The following is an 18,758-nucleotide window of genomic DNA, read 5'->3' as shown; positions in this document are numbered from 1 at the left end:
CTCTGGAAGTATTTGCACTCTTCTCAAATGCAATAGAGTGCCACAGGGTGCCTCACAGACTTAGGAGTACAGTGGTACCTTGGGTTACAGACGCTTCAGGTTACAGACGCTTCAGGTTACAGACTCCGCTAACCCAGAAATAGTACCTCGGGTTAAGAACTTTGCTTTAGAATGAGAACAGAAATCGTGTGGTGGCAGCTGACCTCCGGAACAAATTAAGTTCTTAACCTGAGGTACTACTGTAATCCTTGTTTTCTCAGCTATGGGACAGCTTACCACCACCACCATCCCCGGCTTGCCAAGGCATAATATAGGATTGTCCAGTACCCATGCAGAATAAGGGCAAGTTGAAGGAGGAAACAGTTGCCCTTCCTCCGAGTTGGCTTTTTTTATACCTTAGTAATGTTGCATAGCCAGCTCTGATTGGCTGCTTGGTGACGCACTCTCTACATGACATTTGATTGGCTGGGAGGAGAAATCCTAGCCAAAGTGACACCAATGCACTAGCAGTGAGAAACAAACACCAGGAAAGGCAAACATAGTGCTATGCATGTGTGGCAGCGATCCCATGAACTGGAATAGGTAATGCATAGAGTGGACTTTAATTTGTGGGCCTAGGATAAATGAGAATTTCCTGGTTTCCTACAAGGTGTGGAAATGTTTCTGCATTTACAAGGTAATTTTTAAAGTCGTGTCCAGTTCTCTCTGTGTCTTATCCAATCTGCTATTGACAGTGCTGTGCTCTTTTTAAATACAGTCATTAGGACATTTAATTTGCTGCTGCTGTAATTTATATTTGCAATTTTGGCGACGATCAATAAAGGAAACGAAAGAGGTGTATTCAAGGTTTAAACTCAGACAAATGAAATGCAGCACTCTTCTTTTTTATTTTTTAAAAAAGCTTCATTTAAACAGGATTCATAAAGAACTAAAGAAAACAGAAGATGCTAGAACCTATGAATAATGCATGGCTTCCAGGCAACCAACATTCTTATGGTCAGTCTGAGTTCTTTTCTTTCTTTCTTTCTTTCTTTCTTTCTTTCTTTCTTTCTTTCTTTCTTTCTTTCTTTCTTTCTTTCCTTCCTTCCTTCCTTCCTTCCTTCCTTCCTTCCTTCCCTCCCTCCCTCCCTCCCTCCCCTGGGAAATATTAATGTTTAACTGTCCAACAGAAAGCAGCTAAGAGTGTCAGAGAGCAAAACCAGATGAAACTGTTGTGCCAATATTCTTGCCATCTTGTCCCTTCCCATCTTCCTCCAGGTAAGTGACAGCGAGACCTGTTAGGTCACTGCACAGCGCTGCCCCTCCCTCTCAGCTGCTCCTATATCCGGTGTCCAGGCTGTGAGCCATATTGCTTAAGTAACCATAGGCAGGTCCAGGGGTGCGTGCTGGGTTTGCCCAGGTGCACCTATATGTTTCAAAGGAAGCAAACAGACAGAGGTGAAGGCAGAAGAAAAAGGCTGGAAGGGATCTACAGCTTCTGCTGAGTCTTTCTCTGGAAGTGGGAGTGGGATTCCAGCCTTTTGATTCTGCCACATCTGTGTCCTGGCTCTGTCTGCATCAGAGCCCAGCTGGCAATCCTGTTGGGGGGGGGGAGAGAGAGAGATATCTGTGAGGACGAGGGGCTGCTTTTGTGACACACAGACAGGGAGCCACGCCACCCTTGGCCTTCTGGATCTGCCCTGCCTCTGCCCAGTTTGACATGGGTCTTTACCTCTGCAGGAAAGATCAACTGTCTCTGCTTCTTGCTTTGTTAGCCTTTTGCATCTTTACCTCTTGCTTGACATTATTTGCCTGCCCTGTCATTGTCTCCCCCTCCCTTCTTCCTTCACTGAAATACAGTGGTACCTCGGCTTAAGAACAATTCGCTCTGGAGGTCCATTCTTAACCTGAAACCGTTCTTAACCTGAGGTACCACTTTAGCTAATGGGGCCTCCTGCTGCTGCCGCATGATTTCTGTTCTCATCCTGAAGCAAAGTTCTTAAACCGAGGTACTATTTCTGGGTTAGCGAAGTTTGTAACCTGAAGCGTCTGTAACCCAAGGTACCACTGTAAGTATATCTATCTATCTATCTATCTATCTATCTATCTATCTATCTATCTATCATCTATCTATCTATCATCTATCTATCCAGTGGTGAAGCTGCATGCTCTGCTACTGGGGGCAGAGAGCAGGCGGGGGCGTAGTTGGTGCCCCCGGGGGCATGACACGCTGCCTGCAGGGGCGTGGTTCACATCCCGGGGGCGTGGTGTGCCTCCCATGAGGGTGTGGTGCACCACCCGCAGGGGCATGGCGCATGCTCTGGGGGCGTGACACTGAGTGCGTGGGATGTGTGTGTGCACAGTGCATGTCTGGGGGGCTGCCGCAATGGCACCCTACCGGAATAGTGGTACCGGGGGTGGTCCGCTCCCTCTGTACTCCCGTTCCTCCACCAGTGTATCTACCTATCTACCTACCTACCTATCTATCCCTGAGTGCACACCCTAATGAAATGCACTATGTGCCCCTATGACAATGACACCCCCTATGTAGGAGGAAGATGTGTCAGCAGGCTTGGGGGAACCCACAAGGTTTAAAGAGAAAAAGAGACGGAGAAAACTTTAACAGGGTGGGGACACCCACTGAAACAGCCACATGAGTACTGAGCCTGCTCAGTGGCCCTGGAATGCTGCCTGGAAGACTCTTAGGGGCAGGGAATGGAATAGAGTGGCCATAGTGCCAAGCAGGGAGCACTCCATACTGCAACATTTTGTCGCTTGTCCCACTTGCTTGTGTCTGCCTCCACCTACACTACACATGCCAAGATGTATCAAGCCACTTTAAAGAGTCATAGAATCATAGGATTGTAGAGCTGGAAGGGACCCCAAGGGCCATCTAGTCCAACCCCCTGCAATGCAGTCATATCATCCCTCCAAAGAATCCTGGGAAGTGGCGTTTGCTAAGAGTGCTGAGAGGTGTCACAGACCCTCCAAGTGTCCCTATTTTCCAGGGACAGTCCCGGATTCACAGAGATATTATTTAACCATAATATCTCTCGATAGTTAATGTTTCCGTTTGTATTAGATTTTTACCCTCTCAATATGTAAGTTCTGTATGTGCTACATGCGACTTATGCAGTACTGTTGTACCTTGGAAGTCGAATGGAATCCGTTCCAAAAGTCCGTTCGACTTCCAAAACGTTTGAAAACCAAATCATGGCTTCTGATTGGCTGCAGGAAGCTCCTACAGCCAATCAGAAGTCACAGAAGCCCTGTCAGACGTTCGGGTTCCAAAAGAACACTCACAAACTGGAACAATCACTTCTGGGTTTGTAGCATTGGGGAGCCGAAATGTCTGAGTTCCTGGGAGTTTGGGATCCAAAGTACGGCTGTACTTCAAAGATGCAGATTTTATGTATGATTCTATGCAGCAACGTGATTTTATGCAGTCTTTTATTCAGGATTTTATACTGTTGGGTTTTGTATTGTATTTATTTATCTCACATGTGAATGACCCAAGCATTAATAAACTGACTGAAATTTTACAGAAGCCATCCTGGTTTCTGATTTGATCCTGGAATGTCCCGCTTTTCCTTAGGACACCCCTGTTTCCATCCGAGAAATATTGGAGGGTGTGTTGTCAGGAGAACTGCCGCCCGCCCCCCAATTCCCCTTACAGAGCTACACATTTCCAAATGGTTTAACAATAAATCCCTCTTCCCAGGGAACTCTGGGAATTGCAGCTTTGTGAAGGGAAAAGGAGCCTCCTAACACCTCTCAACCCTCTTAAGAAAGTACAGTGCCCAGGACTCTCTGGGGGGAGCCATGGCTGCTTAAAGTGGCACCGCCGTCCTTTAAATGCATAGCACAGATGGGGCCTAAGTAATTCTCTGCTGCTGCTTTAAGAAAAGGCAAGCGATGCTGCTGTCTGCGCCCCTCTCTGCTTTGCATCCCTGGAGGTGAAAGGATGAAAGGAAGTGTGTTTGACGAACTCATGCCTTTAAGTCAGCCTTTCAAGATGCCAGATAATAGGCAGTATTGTCAAGCTGCCCTGGGGACAGAGTCTAGCATGGTAGTTTAGTCTCCGCACCCCCTCCACCCTGCTCCCCAAATGAGTCATTGTGAGCTCAGATTCAGAGGAAACCATACAAGGGAAAGCAAGAGATAATGAGCCTGAACAAGACAGAGAAGGGAGGGAGGGAGGGAGGGAGGAGGAGAAAGAAGAGTGGAAGGGAATTATATGTTGAAAGGTGTATTTTCTTAAATGAACTCCTGCACATCCGAGGCCTGCATCTTTGTGTGTCTTTTGTACAAGTGTCGTCCCCTCAGCGAAAAAAAGGGGAATTGGAAAGGAAGAAGCGAAGGCCTTAATTATGCACAGTCAACTCTCTCCCCCCCCCCCCACATCACCAGCCTGTCTCTGGTTTGCTGCCAATTTTATAATCTGGATTGTCAAATGAGCTGAAATCGTCTGGGGAAGCTTGTATATTTGCAGCCAACTGTGGCTTCCGAGGAAGAACAATGCTCTGGAACCATCTAATGGGCAACGTGCATGTCCCCAAAGTTTGATGCTTGCTGGTATGGATGTCAATGTTCTTATCTTTTCTCGAGAGCCAATTGCAATAAAATTGGGGAGTGAGGGAGTGAAATGGGGCAGGATTGTCTATTAGCTGCTGGTTGCTGCCTTGGTGGAGCATGTTCTGTTTCCAAACGCCCCATTCCAGTAAAACAGTAGAACAAAGATATTGTTGGGAAACAAGAAAATTTGAAAGCTCTTCCAGCCATGGGATTATGCTTATTAGGAGACCTTGTTCGGGGGTTCTGCAGGCAGGGAAGCTACGAGCAGAGAAGGGATGGGGGAGAAATTTGATTCAGTCGGCATCTGAAGGCGAATCTACCAGATCCACACTTCCCAAAACGTTTCATGAGCCAGGATAGCTCAGTAAGTAGAGTACGAGATCCTTAATGTCAGGGTTGTGGCTTTGAGTCCCATGTCGGGCAAAGGTTTCCTGCATTGCAGGGGGGTCGGTCTAGATGACTCTCCTGGTTCCTTCCAACTCTACCATTCTCTGGTAAAGGTAAAGGTAAAGGTAAAGGTAAAGGTAAAGGTAAAGGTAAAGGTAAAGGTAAAGGTAAAGGTAAAGGTAAAGGTAAAGTACCCCTGGATGGTTAAGTCCAGTCAAAGGCGACTATGGGGTTGCAGCGCTCATCTCGCTTCAGGCTGAGGGAGCCGGCGTTTGTTCCCAGACAGCTTTCCGGGTCATGTGGCCAGCATGACTAAACTGCTTCTGGCACAACGGAACACTGTGCTGGAAGCCAGAGCAAGCAAGGAAATGTTGTTTACCTTTCCACCACAGCAGTACCTATTTATCTGCTTGCACTGGCGTGCTTTCGAACTGCTAGGTTGACAGGAGCTGGGACAAAGCAATGGGAGCTCACCCCGTCATGGGGATTCGAACTGCTGACCTTCCAATCAGCAAGCCCAAGAGGCTCAGTGGTTTAAACCACAGCGCCACCTGTATCCCTTTTCTATGATTCTATGAAACACAGCCATACTTTGAAATTTGCACTTCTCTGAATTTTGCAATGCAGTTCTCCAATTAATCAGTGTGGACAACATGTGCATATCAGGTGGAATTGTATATAATAATGCATATACAGTGGTACCTCTGTTTACAAACTTAATTCGTTCCGGAGATCTGTTCTTATCCTGAAACTGTTCTTAAAATGAGGCAGCATTAGCGAAAGAGCACCTCCTGGTGCATGATTTCTGCTCGCATCCCAGGGCAAAGTTCGCAACTGGGAGCAACTACTTCCAGGTTAGCACAGCTCGTAACCTGACGCATGTGCAACCAGAAGCATTCATATCCAGAGGTACCACTATATTACTGAAAGCTGTCAGCATCGCCCTTGAGCCAGTGTACCAACTGGACTCATGCACTACAGCCCCGACTGGGCTGGGCGAGCTGGGTAGCACTGCCAGAGACCTCCTTTCCCACAGGAACAGGTCACAGTGCTGTGGACTCACAGCTTGGAGCTGAGAGCACCAGATTCACTGTCTCAATTATACAGTCGTTGCGCAGCAGCGTTTTGCAGAGTCTTGCAGAGTATAAACCACTCGGAGAGCAGCTCTGTAAAGTATCCTCCTTTTATTCTATAACTACAGCTATAATACAAAACTATATACAGAGCTAAATAATCTGAGCATAAATCAATGCTATACTCTGAGTGCCTGCAGCTGCTCTTAGCAGCAATCTTATCTATAAACATGATCTCTTGCACTCTCTCTCCGACACACTGACTGACTCTCTCTCACACACAGAGACTGACTCACTCACTTGACTAATTAAGTAGAGAGCAGTACATTGCTCCTCCTCTCTGTAGAGTCAGCAGAGACCTCAGGAGATTCTCAGGAGATTCTTGGGTATGGGAGGGGTGAAATCTCCGCAACCAAGAAAGAGGTATTATATTTTTGCCTGCCAACTCCAGCCAGCATCCTTTGTTCCAGCAGGGGCCAGCCAGATGCTTCTGAAAAGCTCTTAGCAGGACATAAAGGCAACAGCTCTCTTTTGCTTAATGAACCCAATGACTGGTATTCAGAACACTAGAAGAGCCCTGCTGGGTTAGACCAAAGGCCCATATAATCCAGCATCCTGTTTTCACAGTGGCCAGCGAGATGCCTATGAGAGCCAGCATGGTGTAGTGGTTAAGAGCGGTAGACTCGTAATCTGGGGAACCGGGTTCGCTTCCCCGCTCCTCCGCATGCAGCTGCTGGGTGACCTTGGGCTAGTCACACTTCTCTGAAGTCTCTCAACCTCACTCACCTCACAGAGTGTTTGTTGTGAGAGAGGAAGGGAAAGGAGAATGTTAGCCGCTTTGAGACTCCTTTGGGTAGTGATAAAGCGGGATATCAAAACGAAACTCTTCTTCTTCTTCTTCTACAAGAAGCATCTGAATGCAACAGAACTCTTCACACTTGCAACCCAACACAATTGATATTCAAAGGCGTAGTGCCTATGACAGTGGAGGTAGAACATTGTCATTGTGGTTAGTAGCTGCTGAAAGTTTTATCATTCATAAATTTGTCTAGTTTTCAATTGGTGCCCATCACTCCCTCTTGTGGGTGCAAATACCATAGCTTAACTGTGCTTTGTGAAGAAGGATTTTCTTTTGTCTGTCATAAAGCAACATTGAAAGGGAATCTTGTGGCTCTTCCACTGTAGATGCACCCAAGGAATTTCAAAGGGGAGCCTGACAAGTTTTGGTAAAAATGAAGGAAGTTCTCAGGGGGGGTTCTGCAGTTCATTACAGTTGTCACCTGAAATTCACAAGAGAACGGATTTTCAATGGACTCTAGAGGCTGCTCCTCGGGCAAAACATCTGAAAAAATTTGAAGAAAGACAGAATCATGCTGACAGCAGGATTTCTCAGAAGTGTTCCACACAGAAATGTTGTTGAAGTTTGCAGAATTGTAGAGTTGGAAGGGACCCCAAGGTTCAACTGCTCCAACCCCCCTGCAAAGCAAAGATTTCAACATACAGTCCCCAATCCGATTCGAAACCATACTGGACCTGCTTAGCTTTGCAAATGCGCTAGCAGTTTTAGAGAGTCATTAATCCATGTACAGTGGTACCTTGGTTACATACGCTTCAGGTTACATACGCTTCAGGTTACAGACTTCACTAACCCAGAAATAGTGCTTCAGGTTAAGAACTTTGCTTCAGGATGAGAACAGAAATCATGCTCTGGTGGCGCGGCAGCAGCAGGAGGCCCCATTAGCTAAAGTGGTGCTTCAGGTTAAGAACAGTTTCAGGTTAAGTATGGACCTCCGGAACAAATTAAGTACTTAACTAGAGGTACCACTGTACCTCTTTTTTGGTTTAGATTATAATCTGATCTGATCAGCTTCCCTCCATGGCATCTTCAACACTGCATTAGCAGCTTCCCTGGTATGAAGGAACCTGGTAAATGTAATTTCCCAGAACACCCAAAGCCTTTCTCTGGACACCAGATATCCTGAAATCCTTATTCCCCAAACCTCCTTAAGTGTGGGATGCTGCTCATGGTGAGGCACTCAAATAATTTCATTGGGACTGTAACGAAGTCCAGAAGTGCAGCAGAACTGAAACAGGCCTGGTTGTGATGAATACAGGTCAATAGAAATAACGGCCTTCTTACATCTCAGGCTGCCATACAAATTAATGGGTACCCTGGGTCCTGTCCATGGCCCCATTCTGCCAGACTTCTCCTTAACAGGGACACTGTGAAGCTCCTTCTAACACTCCTGAGATGGCTGGAAGGCTGTGTAAGAAAGTAGATGACTAGATATGGGTAAGTGTTTACCGTGAAGATCCATCTTTCATCCCTTCCTGGTGAGATCATTTCTTGTTTTGGACTCTGAAAAGTGTGCTTTCTTGGCTGGTGGTGTGTGAGAGTCTGGATCTAGCTATGCAGCTGGTGCCACCGTGGGGGGCAAATTCTCCTCCACTGGTCTTCTTGAGGGAGCAAAGATGACTAATAAATTTTACCTTCCAATCCCGGCATGATTCATAATACCTCCCACCTGGAAAGAAAGCAGCAGCATCCTAGCAGAAGAATTACGACCCAGACACTATGTGGTGGATTAGTTTGAACTGGTTTAAAGCTGGCCCCAAGATACCAACCAAATTGCTCTTTTGGCTCCTGGTGCTCCAGATGGGGTGCTCTTCCTGGAAACGGCTGATGGGATGGTTGACCACAAGCCAAAAAGCTATATGTCAGGCACTTAAGACATCTCCCCTTCCTTCAACACTCCCCACTTCTATCATCTAAATGAATGCATGTCAGACATCTGAAGCCTTACTTTGAAATGGAGCGCAAGGGAAAGAGAAGGCTAGGTGGAGCAAGAGAGGGAAGGTGAAACTTAAAGCCCTTTGTTTATTTTAGACTGTGCAATTAAGGGATGGAGTAGTGTGATGTTGACTGCAAATTTAAAAATAAAGCACCAATTAACTGAAGCCAGCCATCTGGGCTCGTTGGCTGCCACCCTCGGGACCTGGCTGGTAACTCCAGGGCTCGCATGCATCTTGCGCTGCCAACAGCTCATCCTTGTTGGTGGAGAAAGTTCATCCATCCCCTTTGTCTGCAGTGGAGATGCAAGGGAGTGAGATAGAGAGGAGGCCAAAGGTGTGTGCGGGGAAGAGAGGTGGGGAGAAGTGGACAGAAGGGTGCTCCTGTACATCTTGGGCTCTCATGTGGATATGACTTAAAAGTACGGTACCGGTGTGTGTATGGCAGGGGAGGGGGGCTCCCAGGTACCAAAAGCAAGTGCTTCTTCAAACAGTTCATCGGGAATCTATGGAATTAGCTCCCACAAGAGGCAATGATGGTGAGCAACTTGGATGGCTTTAGAAAAGGGTTAGACAACACTGGCGGTATTTAACTCCATGGAAATTAGCCAAAATGTACAAAGGAGACAAAAGTAATTAATTGCTTATATAAATATAAACATTTATAAATTGTGAAAATAGTAACATAAAAATAGTATTTTGATATGGCAGTAAATTTATGTAAAAAGAATTAAGGAATAAATGGGAAGTTGGGTATACAGTGGTGCCCCGCAAGACGAATGCCTCGCAAGACGAAAAACCCGCTAGACGAAAGGGTTTTCCGTTTTGGAGGTGCTTCACAAGACGAATTTCCCTATGGGCTTGCTTCGCAAGACGAAAATGTCTTGTGAGTTTTTCCGACTTTTTTCCCCTCCCCCCCCTTTTTCTAAGCCGCTAAGCCGCTAAGCCGCTAAGCCACTAAGCCGCTTATCCGCTAAAAGCCGCTAAGCCGCTAATAGCGCTAAGCCGCTAAGCCGCTAATGGGCTTGCTTCGCAAGACGAAGAAACCGCTAGACAAAGAGACTCGCGGAACAGATTCTTTTCGTCTTGTGAGGCACCACTGTAAAAGATGAGATTTTTTACGTTTATTGTAACATGAAATTGTAATCATAAATTTTTGTCATAATTTTTATCTTAATAACAGATTGTGTAAATTTCATTTTCTTTCCTTTTCCCTCCCCTCTTAAGTTGTACCCCCTTTTTCGGTATTGTTCCCTTTTTTGTTTGTTTGTAATAAGCATGGAAATAAAATAAAATAAGAAAAAGAAAAAGAAAGAAAAGGGTTAGACAAATACATGGAGAAAGCTATTAATGTCTACTAGCCACAGTGGTTGCATGCTCCTTCCTCTGTTGGAGGCAGTATGCTTCTAAATACCAATTGCTGGAAACCACAGGAGAGGGAAGCACAAGCACCAACCCCCTGGGGCCCTGGGTGCCTGAGTACCCACAAAATTCCCCCGCAAATTTTGGTGCCAAGCTGGAACTCCTGGGGGAAAGTGTTGTGTTCAGGTCTTGCCTGAAGGCTTCCTATAGACATCTGGTTGACCACTGCGAGAATGGGATGCTGGACAAGATGGCCTTTGGGTCTTCTTCTTATGATGCCATAGATAATAATAATAATAATAATAATAATAATAATAATAATAATAATAATAAATTTTATTTATATCCCGCCCTCCCCAGCCGAAGCCGGGCTCAGGGCGGCTAACAACAATCAACAATCAAACAATCAGATATTCACACATTCTAAAAATATTTCATTATAAAAATCAATTAAAATCAAATTAATGGCAACTAATTAAGCAAGATTCTAAGCAGGTTGCCAGAGGAGGGAGTCAGGCTGCGCCCTGACCAAAGGCTTGGTGGAACAGCTCTGTCTTGCAGGCCCTGCGGAAGGATGTCAGGTCCCGCAGGGCCCTAGTCTCTTGTGACAGAGCGTTCCACCAGATTGGAGCCGCAGCTGAGAAGGCCCTGGCTCTAGTTGAGGCCAGCCTAACCTCTCTGAGGCCTGGGACCTTGAGGATGTTATTATTTGCAGACCGTAGGTTTCTCTGTGGGGCATACCAGGAGAGGCGGTCCCGTAGGTACGAGGGTCCTAGGCCGTATAGGGCTTTAAAGGTTAAAACCAGCACCTTAAACCTGATCCTGTACTCCACCGGGAGCCAGTGCAGCTGGTATAGTACCAGATGAATGTGATCTCGCAGCGAAGACCCCATAAGGAGTCTCGCCGCGGCATTCTGCACCCGCTGGAGTTTCTGGGTCAGTCTTAAGGGCAGCCCCACGTAGAGCGAGTTACAATAATCCAGTCTGGAGGTGACCGTCGCATAGATCACAGTGGCTAGGTCAGGGCGAGAGAGATAAGGGGCCAACTGCTTAGCTTGGCGGAGATGAAAAAATGCCGCCTTTGTTATAGCTGTAATCTGCGCCTCCATAGAGAGGGAGGTATCAAAGATTACACCCAAACTCTTAACAGACGGTGCTGGCACTAATTGCACCCCCGCAAGAGATGGGAGTTGCCCCCTCAATCCCATATCGTCCCGCCCCAGCCAGAGGACCTCTGTCTTCGAAGGATTTAACTTCAACCGGCTCCCACGTAACCATCCAGCCACAGCTTCCAGACATCTCGCCAGTGTATCGGGGGCCGAGTCAGGATGGCCATCCATCAACAGATAGAGTTGGGTGTCATCGGCATACTGATGGCAACCCAGCCCAAAACTCCGGACAAGCTGGGCGAGGGGGCGCATAAAGATGTTAAAAAGCATCGGGGAGAGAATCGCACCCTGAGGCACTCCACACACCAAGGAGTGGCGCGATGACAATTCCCCCCTGAGCGCCACCCTCTGTCCCCGATCAGAGAGAAACGAGCGCAGCCATTGAAGGACTGTGCCCTGGATCCCCACGTCGGCAAGGCGGTGGTCCAGGAGTTCGTGATCGACCATGTCGAAGGCTGCTGACAGATCTAGAAGAATCAGCAGCCCCGACCCGCCTCGATCCAGCTGCCTACGGAGATCATCTGTTAGGGCGACCAGAGCCGCCTCGGTCCCATGACCAGCACGGAAGCCGGACTGGAATGGATCCAGAGCAGATGTTTCATCCAGAAACCTACCAAATGATACAAATAGAACCCTACGAGTTGCTGCAACCAACTTGATCAAATGTACTTAGGATGTCAAATACCAGGGGATATTTTGGGGGGCAATATCCATGTCACCTGTCAGTGAAAACTCTCCATGTGGGTTATATTAAAATAATGAAATCAGCAAATAAATAAAATGCTAGATGATGATGATGATACAAGCAGTATTACCCTGCCCATTCTCTGCTTATCTCTAGAACCCAATGAAGTGAATTAGCATAAACAAGTACATAATCATAATCAGAGTAATCAGAATGTGTTGTCTGCCTGCTGATCTTGGAGGACTATGTTCCACCGAGGTTTTGGCAATAAAGAGCACTGAACTTAATGACATGTACTTCTGAGCCTATTTGCATAGGTTTGCAGCAGCTATTCTAGCAATGGAGGCAAATCCCCTTTCTCCATTCGGTGACGATAACTGGAAAGCCATCCACAATATGAAAAGAAGCGTGGCCTTAATTACTTCCATTTATATCCTGAAAAATCTTCCACTTTAATGGATTCTGTTGTTGGATTAATTCATATTTCTTCCTAATGCATTGAGACAACATTTATTTGATTTAATTGGCTGCCAAGATCAGTTGATAGTATGGTGGTAATTTACACTTTAAGGCCGAAAACTATCTGAACCTATTGTTTATTTGCAGCACAAGCCTAGCAAGGAAATTCATCAAAGCAAGCGGGATTTTTTAATAGTGTCTCTCATTAGCGTCTCTTAATTAGGTTTCTTCTGTTATTACACCAGGGGATCTGGAGGTGCCCCTGGTGCAAACTTCAAAACTACAATTAAATTAAGTTGAATTCTGGAAGAAACCTTGAACTTCAATTTCTTCCGTCTTTGGTTCAACTTCATCTAGATTTTAATCCCATTGTGTCCCTAGGGCTGGTTATCACATTGTTATAGCCACAACATTGCAGGAGAGATCTGAAGACAGAGTTCAGGAGCCAATGAATTTCTTTAGGCGCACACCAAAGACTTGTGTTCCCCAATGAGATTTTCCTATTTTTATTTTCTTTGAGTAGAAGAAGCCCATCTAGTCCACTTTTTTAAAAAATGTTTTCAAAGTCATCTCAGTTTGAAAAGTGGTTCGCTGTTTGTCATGGAAATCACAGAACCATAGAATCTTAGAGTTGGAAGGAACATTAAAGTCCAGCCCGCACTCCATGTATGAATCTTGCAACTACAGCAGGTACAGGGAGCCAAGATGCAGACCCTCCAAGTGTCCCTATTTACCAGTGTAGTGGCAAATTCAGATGTGTGGGGTCCCTTCATGATAGTCACAGCCACGCCCCTTCTAAGATTATAAAATAATAAGAATTAGGGATGCATTGCAATGCTTGATGTAGATCTCCGTGTGTTGCCTTTCAGCTAGATCTATTATTTTCTGCTCACATATGCAGGCAAATGATTTTACTTGCTCCAATATAATCTTTTGGAGTGACGTAAATTGTGTTTTCTATGAAGTTCCCTTATACGTAACAAACCTTGCACCTTGTTCTCTTGATACTGAAGCACCCTGTGTTGTCGGTGTTCTTAAATGCTTTGGAGCATACAGTGGCTTACAGTGGTTTCCTTTTCTTAATGACTGGGCAGCTCTAGAAAACTGGAGACAGGGACCTTGCTGCAGAAAATAGTAACAGGTTTTCATTCCCCCACAACCCTGAACCACTGCATCCATGTGTGTGCACGCGCGCACATGCGTACCTTAAAAAAAAAGACTGCAAAAATGGGAAAGAATAAACCTACGATTGAGCACTTGCAGAGCTGGCAGAGACTGGAAATAGGTTAATGTGTCTGAGATGACTTTCCAGCTAATGATTTTGGTATGGTCCTCCAACATCCACATCCAGCCTTTGCTACAAAACAGAGGTTAAAAATGCCCCTGCTTCTTCATTCAGGAATGTTCCCCTGGCTCATCTTCCCTGTTCTCCCAGGCTAGAGAGCTTCCTTTCAGGGTCACAAGGAGTTCAGCATTTTTGAAGTGTGCGCGCACACACACACACACACACACACACACTGTGATCAGGCAGTGGCTAAGGCAAACCTCACTCACTCACTCACTCACTCACTCCACCTGCATATCTCTGCAAAGGCCCCAGTGCCAGAAACAAGCCGGCAAGCCATTCTTCTGCTTTGCCTGTTTCAGCAAGGAGGTAATTTATTGCAGCTGCAATTCATCCTTCACTGCAAGACAGGGTGTGGAGGAAAAGTGCCCTAAATAAAGTCTCCCAAATATACAGTGATAGGAAAGAATCCTTCTGCTGTTATGTACACTTCAGTGACAGTTGTGGGATTTATAAAAAAAAAAGATGAGAGAGGGAGAAAGTAAAAAATGCACACTGTCTAATCTTATTGCCCTCTTTCCCTCCACACCACCCCATTCAATAAGCATTGCAGGCAAAACTGGAGCCAGAGGGAAGGAAGCTCAAATCTGCTCCCTCTTGCTCTCCATCATCTGACAGTAACCACTCCCAGGTGCTCAAGCCTGCCACTGTCTGTTTGCTTCCTTCCTTCCTTTGCAGAGCCAAAAAGCCTTTGTGTGCAGTTACTGTAATGCTAGAGTAGGGGTGTTGGAGGATTTCGACGAAAATGGACACCAAAGCAGAAATTGCTGATGCTTGCTTATTCTTCCAGGTGCTAAACAGAAACCAACCCAGCGTATATGATCAGTATTCACTGTTGCTGCTGCTTTCAGTCCACAAATGATGTGTAATTGATTATGGTCCCCCACTGCCAAATTGGCATTGTGTTTGGGCTGGAATGAGTGGGGAGAAACAGCACAATGACAACGTAACTAACGTTATTTATGAATTCCTTACGGGGTGCCAACTTGAATAAAACATTGTGGGGGGCCTAGGTAAGCTCCACCCTGCACAACTGATCACATGAAACAGTGCACACACACCATCAACTTTGTGGGGGCCCAGCCCCCTCAAACATTTTATTGTGGAGGCGAAGCCCCCATGACCTCTAGAGGTTGCCTCCTATGACTCCTTGTGCAATTTCCCCAAAGGGGACAGCAAGACGATTAGCCAGCTTTGGGTGGAAGACGAACAGTGGCAGAAAGGAAACAGTGCTGCCTACAGTGCAGGGCAGAATGGAAAATGTTGCCTTCTTACACCTGTATACCTGAAGGAGCATCTCCACCCCCATCGTTCAGCCTGGACACTGAGATCCAGTGCTGAGGGCCTTCTGGCGGTTCCCTCATTGCAAGAAGTGAGACTACAGGGAACCAGACAGAGGGCCTTCTCAGTTGTGGCACCTGCCCTGTGGAACGCCCTCCCATCAGATGTCAAAGAGATAAACAACTACCTGACATTCAGAAAACATCTTAAGGCAGCCCTGTTCAGGGAAGTTTTTAATATGTAATGCTGTACTGTTTTTAACACTTGATTGGGAGCCGCCCAGGGTGGCTGGGGAAACTCAGCCAGATGGGTGGGGTATAAATAATAAATTATTATTATTATTATTATTATTATTATTATTATTATTATTATTATTATTATTACACCCCTGTGGCAAAGCTGACTGAGCTGGTGTTAAACTTTGTAACTTCCTGGCCTTGCTCACAAGCAGCAAACTCTGGCTCCCATCAGCTCCAGCCAACATGGGCAGTGGTCAGACGTGATGGGAGATGTAGTCCACCTACATCTGGAGGACAATACATTCCTACATCAGACAAAGCCCTGGAGTAAATAGTATAATCTGCATTTTACAGTAACATACATTATTAGCGCAATTTATTAGAATATGTTTGTGCACGTGCATGTATGCACAATTTACTTAGTTCACAAAATTCCGGTGCAAAATACTTTGAAAATGTTGTCATAAGGAAAGGTTACAAACTGTAGCCCCAAAAACCATTGTTGTAATTGGGGATAAATGCAACATTTCCCCTCGCGACGTGACAACCTAATTGTACCCCTCCCATTGTTTCACAGCCTGGCTTCATTGGCAGTTTGGGGAGGGTGGTTGTTCTTGCCTTCGCATCAGTGATCTTCCCTCCTGGGGCACTGATGCAATACTGAGAAATCAGCGCACCAAAATTCCATTCCATGAGAGTAAACAATTGATGATATCATGCAACCCTTCTCTGCCAGTCTAACATCATGTTTTAAAGCAGAGAACACACCTGGCAGACTTCTGCTTTAAAAAGGAAGTTATTTATTTGTCTTTGTATTGTTGTTGTTGTTGTTGTTGTTGTTGTTGTTGTTGTTGTTGTTGTTGTTGTTACTACTACTACTACTACTACTACTACTACCCATGGCCCTCCAGATATATGCTGAACTACAATTCCCCTTCATCTCTGACCACTGGTTTTGCTGATCAGTGGCAGAGTCCCAACAATATCTAGAAAGCCACAGATCACACACAGAGAATACAATAGGTCCATGTTACATTTTGCCCCAGCAATACAGGTGGGCTGCTGAAGGCAGCCAAGGCACCATTTTATGTGCCTTTGATTTACCTTTTCCAGGATCTTGCTGAGAAAACTTGAATTCCTGGCTTCAGCTGCATAAGTGCTGTCCATGGTGCTGAATCCACATCTTAGACTCCCTTCCAAGTTCTTGAGAGAATGCTCTCTGTGGTCCTGTAACTTGGACACTATTCAATGTGCTTGTCCTCCCAGGAGCTCCTGATCTCCCTTCCATGGTGGCTATTCCCATTTATCACAACAGCAAAGGTCTTGCCCATTGCTTATTATTTAATTCCTTATCATTTTACTAGGTTATTTTCTTGCAAATATATCTCATCTTCTTTTTTACTTGGCTACATCTACCGGTATATCTTTCTTTCTTATATAAAACTTGGAACCTAAGGTGGGTGTATTTGTGGTTTCTGGACAGTCTGCCACTGAGCAGATCTAGGCCTGCTTTGATTCAGAAAGGTATTTCCCAAAGACGACACATGCCACGGACTGATTGTGAGACCTTTTGTGTGACAAATACGTTCTCTCCTACTGAGCAATGTCTCTCTTCCCTCCCCAACCCCCCAACCCCCACATTTCGAATATATTCACTTGTATAACTCATTAGCTGCTGTTGAAATGGAACTGTTGCAGCAATAGCAACACACACTCACAGGTGGGGAAAATGTCACACCATATCATTATCAACCACCCACTTGGTGCGAAGTGCAGCCTTAACACTGAGAATGTTAAACTTCACGGAAGCCTCCTGGCCTGCCTGATTAGCTGCCGTGGATGGTCAAAATGCCGCACAAATGGACTGATGGTTTTATAATTAGACCCTCACTCAGAGACACCCATTTCCTTGTGCAGGAGTGTGGGGGGGGGGGGTTTCTCTCTCTCTCTCCACAGCACAGGTAACTGTATTTCTTGAAGTGTGATTTTTGACAAATCATGGCTAGGAAAAAAAATGTGAAGGAGAAATTGCAGCTCCTTCAAGACCAAGACTGCATTTCTATTACTCTAGAATTGATTAGTCATAGTACGCATGCAGACAGGGGTGGCTTCAAGGGTCGCCATCTGCTGATCATCATCATCATCATCATCATCATCATCATCATCATTTTATTTGTATGTAGTGGTTAAGAGCGGTAATCTCGTAATCTGGTGAACCAGGTTCGCATCTCCGCTCCTCCACATGCAGCTGCTGGGTGACCTTGAGCTAGTCACACTTCTCTGAGGTCTCTCAGCCCCACTCACCTCACAGAGTGTTTGCTGTGGGGGAGGAAGGGAAAGGAGAATGTTAGCTGCTTTGAGACTCCTTTGGGTAGTGGTAAAGCGGGATATCAAATCCAAACTCCTCCTCCTCCTCCTCCTCCTCCTCCTCCTCCTCCTCCTCCTCCTCCTCCTCTTCTTCCACAGCTAAACAATGCTCAAGGCAGCTTATAATATGAAAAGATTTACATAGTTACAAACATAGCAAAGTAGTCATAAAAATAAATACAGTGGTACCTCAGGTTAAGAACTTAATTCGTTCTGGAGGTCCGTTCTTAATCTGAAACTGTTCTTAACCTGAGGTACCACTTTAGCTAATGGGGCCTCCCACTGCCGCCACACGATTTCTGTTCTCATCCTGAAGCAAAGTTCTTAACCCGAGGTACTATTTCTGGGTTAGCGGAGTCTGTAACCTGAAGCGTCTGTAACCTGAAGTGTCTGTAACCCAAGGTACCACTGTAAAACACATCAAAAACTACATAACAAAACTGAACAATTTCCACATAAAAATAAAGATACAAAAATTAATATCAGTAACAGCAAAAACCCCTGACAAAACTTTCCCCAAAATACCTCAGTCCCTGCTGGGCAGCAGCAGCAGCTCTTATGAAGTCTGTCAGGCCCCGCCCTGGGCCAGGTGGAGAGAGGTAGGAACGGGGCCCTCAGGCTCCCAGCAGGTCAGACAACATTGGAAGCTGTCTTATTCATAGTCAGAGCATTGGTACATCTACCTCAGTAGTCTGCAGCAGGGAGTGGAGAACCTTTGGCCTTCCATATGTTGCTAAACTCCCATTATTCCTTGCCACTGAGTCATGCTCACTGGGGTTGATGGGAGTTGTAGTTCAGCAAGCTGGAATGTGTGCAGCCTTTGAGTAATCCAGGATGCCTCAAGGCAGACTGGATTCTCCTGGTGTTTCCCCCTTAAAGCAATAATCACGCATTCAGTCTTGTAAAAGGTAAAAATAGCATTTACTCACTCAGAGCTTCTGTTGCTGAATATCAGATACAGCAGCTTTGTTCAGGCAGGTTTAAAGTGGTAATTCAGTTAGACAGACATGCTTAAGTCTAGTTTAAGATGGTGTCTGAGCAACAGAG

The 18,758-nt window shown here is 45.8% G+C and overlaps 1 long non-coding RNA gene across 4 annotated transcripts in view; it reads left to right on the top strand.

The window, feature by feature from the left end:
- The first annotated feature begins 456 nt into the window (after nt 1-456).
- The window catches only part of LOC309329390, a 31,813-nt gene continuing 13,511 nt past the window's right edge, over nt 457-18,758 (top strand). Inside the window, exons 1-3 of one of the 4 annotated variants that reach the window (XR_014151115.1) lie at nt 457-1,257; nt 4,390-4,554; nt 15,922-16,105. This is a non-coding gene — a long non-coding RNA (uncharacterized lncRNA). Of the gene's footprint in view, nt 1,258-4,389; nt 4,555-8,161; nt 8,313-15,921; nt 16,106-18,758 lie in introns of those variants that run through there. The other 3 variants (XR_014151116.1, XR_014151117.1, XR_014151114.1) reach the window with 3 other exon arrangements.

Source organism: Podarcis erhardii (assembly GCF_964252035.2).
Source record: "Podarcis erhardii genome assembly, chromosome: 14".
NCBI lineage: Eukaryota > Metazoa > Chordata > Lepidosauria > Squamata > Lacertidae > Podarcis > Podarcis erhardii.
The sequence above is the reverse complement of the archived record's forward strand: the minus strand, read 5'-3'. Positions and strand labels throughout refer to the sequence as shown.